Below are 9,886 nucleotides of genomic sequence, written 5' to 3' on the forward strand. Positions count from 1 at the left end.
TGTATCAAACCCTAATGTGCAATTTGCCCTCTATTTCAATCTCATTCAAAATCTCTCAAGTGTTTTTCAAGTTAGGCAACATGGCATGGTTGTTAATCAACAAGCCATGTGTGTTTAATAAATTCTCTACAAAAATTTGAGTTCCAAACAAAGTTCAAACAGATTTCAAATTTGAATTGTTTTGGAGAAATAAAACTAGAAAAAGAAAACCAGAAAAAAAAGAGAGAAACCCTCCTCTCTCCTCTCCCTTGGGCGCAGCCCACCTCCTCCCTCTCTCTCTTTCTCTCTGGCCGCGGCCCAAGTCGGCCCAGCCGCACCCCACCTCAGCCCAACTTCTCCACAGGGGTTTTTTTGCAAATTTGCCAGGATCATCTCCTTCCTCCATTCACGGAAGCAGCTCGCTGTCGAGCTCCCGTCGATGGCCTCGCGTGGAGATGACCGCCGCCGCCCCCGGCGGCCTACAAGTACCTCCTCCGCCGCCGCCCGAACCCTAGCCCCCACTCTCCCCTTCCCCCACGCTCTCCCGCGCCCCCTAGAGCAAACCCTAGCCGAGCATCTCGCGGCCGGCCACCGTCGATTCCGACGCCGGCGAGCTCCCCCGGCCGTCGCCGACCACGCCAAGACGCTCGCGGTGAGCCGCCGCACCTCCCCATGCCCTCGCCTTGGCCCCTCTCCCTCCCTAGCATCGCCGCCACGAGGCATCTGCCCGGCCGGCGCTCGACCACGCCGCCGCCGTGCTCCGGCGGCCAATAGCCGGCGGCGCCGCCTCCATTCGGTCGCCCGCGTCGCCAGGAACCTTTCCCCCACTCGCACGCGGTCGATTACTGGCCGAATCGGCCGATTGTTATCCCACCCGAGCTCCCAGTGAGCAATGGCGCCGCTGACGTCAGCATGACGTCAGCGTGACGTCATTAATCATTTTTTCCTATTTTTCTGTTTTTCCAGTAATTAATTTCTGTAAATAGAAAAATAATGACATGTGGGTCCCCTGGTCAGAATTTTATTAATTTAGGAAATGTTTAGAAAATAATAAAATTATGACATGTGGGTCCAACTTTTATTATTTTTATATAATTTCCATAAATTGTTTTAAAATGAATTAAACTTTGGAAATTCATAAGTAATTCATTTTAAATCAGAAAAATATAAAATTATATATCAAAATGTTCTGAAAAAAAAATCCTAGTTGTTTATACATGTTTCATACATCTTTGAACCAATTAAATATGAGCCTTAGTAGAAACCCTAATTTGACCCCTCTCATATGTCGGGGTTCGAAGCCGAACCCCTTTAATTTCCATCGATGCACCTAGGGTTACCCAAACCCCTTTAATATGACATGTCATCATATTGTATGTGCATTGCATTGTACCTTGTCTTGATTGTGCTCTTCCATTTCCGGTGTTTGGTTCTTCATCGATAGGGACCGAACGCGAACCTGAGATCAACGCCACCGAAGAGCAGCACCCGAACAACGAGGGACAAGGCAAGCCCTAACCCTGTTCATATATGGTTTCGAAATGCTTTTACTTCTGGTTATTACATATTGCATACGCTTCAAATATGTTTTATCGGCAGTTGTAGATATCCTATGTGTGCATAATCTATCCTTGTAGTCTAAAGTTCCTGATCCACCGCTCCCAGCAAAACTAGGTTGAGCTTGATCGCATCGCTAGAGCCTTATATATGATATGCTTAGCCATGCTTAGTCGTTGAATTCCGATCCATCCGGTTGATGAATCGAGCTACGAATGAACCTAGTTTGTCGGGATGACGTGGTAAGATCGGAGATGATGTTAATAAACATGCTAAAGGCTTGGATGGGCCGCCACATGGGTATGTGGTGATTTGACTCGTTCTCGCCGATACTAGGACCTCGAGGTTCTCGCCTTCGGAACCAAGACCGAGCGTACAGCCCACACGGGGCCCATGGGAACCCCTTGGCCCGAACTTACCTAGCTTACCCATGAGTCAATTAGTTTGCGAGTTCCATTTTCCATACGCATGGGGAAAGGTGGAAAAGGTTTTCAAAGTGCATCATATAGGGCGTGGCCGGGGTGAAGGATGTTGGAGGCATTGAACTGGATCCCCTGCACACAATGACCGGGACCGCCTCGGAGAATGGCTACCTACGATGACGGAGCTCCCCAGTTAGTTTGGCTCATGGAATAGGCGAAGTAAGGGAAAGGTTTTGGTCGACCACCCTCTCGCCGGCACACCAAGGAAGTGTGTTAATCTAGTGGCACTAAGAGTCGGTCGGCGCGTGTGGGTAAAGTTGTACACCCCTGCAGGGTAAATCTTTTCGAAAAGCCGTGTCCACGGTTAAGGACGACTTGGGAAAGAACGTGATGATCATAGACAACTTGAACCTGATCGTAAAACTTGATATCTATGTGTGAATAAGGATCCCTTCTCAGGTTGTCGAGGGGGTGATCCTAGGTGATAGGTTCAGGTGATGATGAAGATTTGGTGGATTCAACATGATGATCTTAGAGCTAGAGTTGTTATCGCTCTCTTACCCCTTTTGAAAATGGTCTGAATAGACGAGCTTCTGCTCCCTCCTGTTTACAAAGGAAAACTGGCTTTCCGCAAAATAAGCTCCACATAAAGCCTCGCATACCCGCTTTGCTAACAAGGTTGTACTAAGTCTTGCCGAGTCCCCGTACTCAGCCTTGCATGCTTTGTTTCGTACGAAGTCCTTCCAACGGATGGTGGTTTCTACCTCGACGTCGACGAGTAGTTCGGAGTTCCTCGGGCGGCAGCCCGAGACTTATGGGCTGGGACGTCGCCTTATGTTATGGCCTCTTAGGCCCTTTGCGATCTTGTTATCTAGATAACATAATTAGCTTTCCGTTGCTTGTTGAATTGTGGTCGGTGACCTCTGCGTGTAATAAATTTGGATCTTAACTCTGCTAAGAGTTGTAATATATTTGCTTTCGGCCGTAGAGTCACTGTTGTGTTACCGATTCTCACCCTGTAGGCCCTAGAGATCTAGGTTAGGCTTATGCCAGATGTGATATCTGGGTTTGTCTAGCCCTGACCTCCGGGGTCGCGACACGCCACGCATGTCTGCACATGCTCATTATGTTGTTCTGTAACGCCTTGAACTGGTAGCATGAGGATTCCAGAGATCCCGCTGAAATCCGCACGATATCGATTCAGTGACGCCCTCCGACACGACGTGCGAGACGAAGCACACACGTTATGCCAGAGGAATTACCACGAGCAGTAACAGTACAACAGGTTTACAATAGAGCCCACAAGAAACATATATATTACAACAAGGACTCCAACGAGTCAAAATACAAATATACAATACAAAGATCCAAATCATACAGAAGACCGAATATGTCCGAGTACGGACAAGATATAAATTGGACTAAGAGTCCTGAAGATAACCAATGGCATCCATAACACTGCCCAGGCCAAGCCGGAAGGGTAACCTTGCTAACGTCGTCTTTCGTCGCGCAGATCTTCATACCTGCTCGGTTATGTCCCAAAGAAGTAGCAATAAGTACGGGTTCGTACTTAACAAGACTTCAAGACGTATAAGCATTCGTCAACCAGTCATCCTTTGTACTTGAGGCACACAGGGGACTTAGAGGACGCAAGAGGAACGTCATAGGCAATATGGTGGGGTTAAGCGGCAGCGCGCAAGCACTAAAAACCTATAGAGACACTCTACAACATTCGTCTACCAGAAAAGGGGAGAGAGCGCATAAACTAACAGTTCTATACTCTGCGAACATAACACAGCCGATGTGTTCCCCCTTCGCAAAGAAGTACTTACAAAGGCACTCACACTGTTGACAAGTTTTAACCATTTATTATTGAGGTTGTGCTAACTTACTATGCAAGTTATTATTAATGAACAACATGTGTAAGTTGTCTATGGTCGAGTCATACAGCTCCAAGTCGTCCATAACCGCGGACACGGCTTTCGAAAAGATTTATCCCTGCAGGGGTGTCCAAATGTGCCCACACGCACGATCAACCCACTTGCGATAGGTGGATATCACGACTCGCACTTTCCTTCACTACAACAATGTAAGTTAAACCCGTATCAGAGCCCGGCTGACTCTCCGAGACGGACTTAGCTGTTGCGACTGCGTACTAGGTGGACAGTGCCCAACGGGATGACCACTTCGCAGCGGCACCGCATTCTACAAGCGTGCAAGAGACAACGGGCTTACAAGGCACATAGCTTCCCCAAAAGTAACATCATATCATCTGACCACAAAGAAACATGCTTGCACGCCCGGGAGAAACAAAACGTTCAAACTAGTTGTGGCCACCGGACAAAGCTGTAAATTCCGGCAGTGGTCGAGGGGAGACCCGGTAAGTATACCCACGTGTGGTTAGAGCGCTCAGTTTCGGAACAGATAACAAGAACTCGGGGTCCTAAGATATTTAGGAAACACAAGTGAGCCGTCACAAAACAAGCAGCTGACCCACCGATGCCTCCGCTAAGCAACTACTAACAGATATATCCAAAAAACATGTGTCATGATTCCCAACAGTTAACCCGAAAAGATAGCGATAACGGTAACAACATATAAACAGCACTAGCATGCACTACGACTCACAAGGCAGACCCGATAACCAAATAATAGCTGTAGGAGGTGGTGGTGGCAATATGGCCTGCTTGAGGTAACAAGTGGACGGGAGATGTGACAAGAACGCAACTCAAGGCTAGCATAAGAGAGAAGACAAAATAAAATAGGTGAGCGACTCCTACAGAGACAGGAGTTTAGGAAATGCTTGCCTGTTAAAGGTTGCCGAGGAACAGCCGGAGAACTTTTCGTATCTCACATCACCACTTCGTGATCCTATCCGGGAAGAAGCAAATGCTGGAACACACAACGTATACAAGTCTTACTACTACGGATAAAGAACGAGCATACTCAAGATGATATGCATGACATGACAACGATGGTGCAATGCGACTATCCATATTAATCGGAGTCGGAACCCCGGACAAACAATTAAGGTTGGAGTTGCATTTTCTATCGTCAAATTTAAGTGTTGATTAGCATGGCATAACATGGCAGGGGTGAACTACTTCAATATTAAACGGGGCGGGGAAACCCTAGTCGATGTCCGAAATACTCCGCATATTATGTGAGGTGAAATGCACAAACTATCACGTCACGACATGATGCGAGATGCAAACAGATGAATGGATGGCATATTCATGTTCAGCACATTTTTCTGATCAACTTTCATATAAAACACTTTGCATTTCGATGTATGGTTTGAAAGATACGAATTTCACTAGATTTAAACATTTTCTGCAAAAAAAAAAGGGAAGGGACGAGCCGGGCTGGACCTGCACTGTCTTGGGCCCGATCTGGCCTGTGGCGGGCGACGGATAGCTTCTGGTCGCGCGGCGCGATGGACTGAGCCGACGGATCTCAGGCTAGGCGGATTGGCAGATCTGGATCTGATTCAAGGAACAAAAAAACAAGAGATGGGCCCGCGGCAAGGTGAAGAGAGGAAGAGAGGGCCAAAGAGAGAGTGAGAGGCCCAGAGATAGGTTAGAGTTAGATAGGGTTTTTTTGTTTTCTTTTTATTGAAACATTTGAATTCAAAACCTTTTTTGTTTTGAATTTGAAACAAAGGTGAGAATGAGATTTAAAAATAGTTGCAAAATATTTATTTTGTTGTAGCCAAAACAAAACGCATTATATTCAAAAACTTCTTTGTTGGAAAATATTAGTTATAAAATAAGTAATATGAGAGAGAGGGGGGATTATGGTTTTATTTAAAGGAAAAGACAAGGGGATTTATAAAATAATTTTATTTTGTTAAAAGCATGGATGATATGATGCATGATGCCATGATGATGCACAAAAGAAAAGAACAAACAAATCTAATAGGGGATACTACCCGGGCCGTTACATGTTCCCTCGCCGGTTTATGCTGCACTGCCGCCATAACCATATGGTCCTTCGGCACCCCTCTACTATGATCCCGTGAGCTTCTACTTTCCATACAACATGCACACCGCCACTCCTGCTGCACCTTCCGCGCAGTACCTGCACAACATCTGCATCATCCTCTGATACGTGTACTAATTGGATTTTTGACTCGGTGCTTCTAGTCATATGTCTGCATCAAATAATGTGTTGTGTACTTGCACTCCATCACACTTCTCATCCATTACACTAGCTCCTTCATCCCTATTCGCTGCGTAGGCAACACACATATCTCTTCCACCACTAAACCCCTCCTATTGCGAGATGTTCTAGTTGCACCAGCCCTTATCAAAAACCTTATTTCTATCCGCCGTTTCACCACTGATCATTATGTTTCCATTGAATTATGCTAAAAAGTAATATTACGGATTGCATTATCAAACTTTACACAACAACACCGTATCAATACTATTAACCCTTGTTCCATGACATCACACTTCTTTATTTTTAAATTCCAAACAATTATTTGAGTAAATAAAAATGAATAAGATAAGTAATAATAAATCTTGAAAAATAAAAATAAAATTAATATAATTTTTAATTACTTTTTAGCTCGAAAAATAAAAGCTGAAAAACTCCTATTTCCATTCTGAATTTGACAAATAAAAAATTGTCTAAACTAAAATCTGAAAAAAAATCTTGTTTCCATTTTCCATTACGTTTTCATCGGAGGTCGTATGCAACCAGAAAATACGTTTTCCCGATACATGATGCAATTTTGCAAAAAAACTTCGAAATTCATTTTTGTTAATTTTCTTAAAACTAGATGACATAACACATGGACATCTCGAAGGATTTTATTTTTTTAAATTTTTATTATTTTCTTTTATTTTTTTCTAAAATTGAAAAGGCGATATCGATGGGGGGGTGGGGGTGGGGGTGGGGGGTGGTGTGTGTGGAGAAAAAAGAAAGAGCTTGTGACTACGGCACGGCTTTACCGTCGACATAGGGCCTAGTCCTAACGCTGTTTATCTCTCTGTCACGGCAGACCCTCTTGTGCTGACGGTCACTCTCAGCACACGAAGAAGCTGTGCCAATGGCGTCATTGCTGAACTGCCAGGACAGGTCATGTTCCGAAGGCCCTGATAAAAGACCATCGACACATCATCTGACTGTCGGCACATCGTGCATTTCGCGTTGTGTGACTTAAAATGTTGGCACCTCGACGGATGTTAGCACCGGCGCTCCTGACTGGCATATTTTGCGCATGCTTGCCACTCCGAAGCTGTTAGACATCTTCCCTGGAAAATTGCCCTGGACGATGAGATTTCAGGTGTCCATGGAAATGAGACATGGGATCTTGTTTCGTTTCGTCTAGCTCTCGATGTTATTGAAAGCAAATGGTGGCTTCCAAGTTGAATTACAAACTATGGTAGGATTAATAATTCAAGCCTCAGCTGGTAGCTCAAGGATCAAACAACGACACTGTATTGACTAAGATGATACTTTGAACCCTGTTGTGGAGCCAAGAACCCCAAGAACCACTCGAGTTTTTTTTTTTTAAAATGGGTGCTTCATTATTCATAAAAAGCAATTACATCTGACCTCTGCATAGCTAAGATGCACACAGCTGTTTAAAGAATCACAATAAACAGAAGTGCTAAAAAAGGCGAATTACATATCAGCATGAGAAAATGTAAAACGTCTAAGGTGAAGGCGGAGGCCCAATCCGTAGATTCTGCTGCCACCTATTTAGGGAAAAAGTAACCCTCGTCGTATCCTCCAACCGTGTACAGACCTCCGTAAACAGGTCGCGGTTCTCTAGCTTCGGCAGTGTAGACCACGAACGAAGAGTAGCGGTACACCTGTAGATAACCTGCAAGAGAGAACAATTCTTATCATTAAAAACTTTATCATTTCTACACAGCTATAGCAACCATATAATGGCAAGCGCCCCCACCCTAATAAACGTTCTAAATCTCTGATCGATTCCATGAAGCCAATTAACGAAGATGTTGGCCACACTAGTCGGGGGATACATATCAGAAACTACTTGGATGCATAATCATATAGATCTGGCAAAACGACATTGGAAGAATAAGTGTTTAATCGTCTCATCGTGTTGACAAAAAACACACTACGTACTCCCATGCTAATTGCGTTTCACAAGATTATGTTTGGTTAGGATTACTCCTCGACGCAAATATTAGCCAAAAATCTTAATTTTGAGCGGTATCTTCATCTTCCAAATTTTCTTGTTTTTATCAACTGGTATTATCGGTTGGATAATGGCATTGTACAATGAACTTACAGAGATTTTTTCATTGGATTATAAGTTCCAACGAAATTCATCTTGCGCTTCAGACAACTATATGGATTTCAAACGCAATAGTAAGGTGTTCTTCTTTCTCTTGTAGTGAGCAATGTGTGGGAGCATGAGACAAATGTTCAAAATGCATTATTTCATGGGATTGTTACTAAGGAGGTTTATATGGATTAGCCGCCGAGTAACTTTGATCCACGTCGCCCTTACTTTTTTTTTTCAAACTCAAGAAGTTTCTTTATAGTCTCAACAGCTCCGCGAGTGTGGTTTTTGCACCTCAATCAGTGCATCCTTGCATTTGGCTTCACTGCTTTATCCTCTTCATCCTCTATCAGTTTACAATTACTTTGTGTTCTGGGTTTAGCCAAAGTAAAACATTTTAAAGTTTAACTAAATATTTAGGAAAAATATTAACATTTATAATGTAAAATCTATATTATTAGAATCATCATGAAGTATATTTTTATATAATGTGCATTTCGTATAATAGATGTTAATATTTTATTCTATATTCTTAATCAAATTTGACAAAGTTTGACTTTGAGTAAACCTACAATGCAAACTAAATAAAATTAAGCTATGAGCGAGGAAACCAATAAACTAAGAGGCCATCTGCAAGGCCGTTAAACCAACTGTTGGAATATTTTAAAACCTTGTGAATATTTTTTGAACTTTATGAATATTTTCTCCCAACATCAGAAATTTACTTCCAGAAAAACATATTTTTGAAATATATGTTTTATATTTTAGTATACTTACTGATACCAATTTTATGTTTACATAAAAACTTGAACTGTTGATGGGCCCATGTCAGCTTCCCTTCAGGAGTGGGCCTGGTAATAGACGCTCTGAACGTCAAATAGCAATAAGATTCATCAGATACTTTGTAGCAATTCAAACCTAGAAGGAAGGCGCAACAAATTATCGTGGCTCAAATGGACAAGTGCACAACTTCTAATAAAACAAAAGGAAAGAACAAAGAACAATGTTTTTGTTCAGAGTACTCTTGCTAATTCATAAATGGACGGGCTAGACTTTCTTGGTAGATAAGTGCACAAAAAATAGAGTCGTCCTTCGGTGAGCCAACAGCAACACGGTAGACTGTCTCCAACTCTCCTGTCTTGGTATTGTAATATCCTAACGACTGTCCCGTGTTGAGCAAAATCCGTCCATCCGTCGGGTCAATACCCATCAGCAACGTTCTCTCGGATGAGTACTCCGGCGAGTATTTGGCGAGCTCTATGCGGTACTCCACGGACCATGCACCGTTGTCGTCCATAATCCACACGTCAATGGCGCCCGCTTCTCGATCTGACCAGGCTACACGAATTGCGCCATGGAGCTCCACGACGGTTACACGGCCGCCCCCGTGGCTGCACGGGGGCCCTTCCACGACCTCGAACTCTCTTTCCATGGTGTCAAATGTCACCAGCTCGCAGAAGGTCGCGTTGGGTCTCGGCCCGAGCATCGGGTCGACCACCCAGTAGATCTTGCCATCGGCGTAGGTGGGTGGCACGTCGGCCACTGGCTTCGGCGGTGGCTCAACGCGACGCCACCGGCTGTCACCCTTCAAGCATCGCACGTTGCACCGTAGCTTGTAGTCTCGAGTGTTCGGGTTCTTCTCGTCGTAGGCGAGAAACACCAG

This window comes from Lolium rigidum, chromosome 6, assembly GCF_022539505.1.
Source record: "Lolium rigidum isolate FL_2022 chromosome 6, APGP_CSIRO_Lrig_0.1, whole genome shotgun sequence".
NCBI lineage: Eukaryota > Viridiplantae > Streptophyta > Magnoliopsida > Poales > Poaceae > Lolium > Lolium rigidum.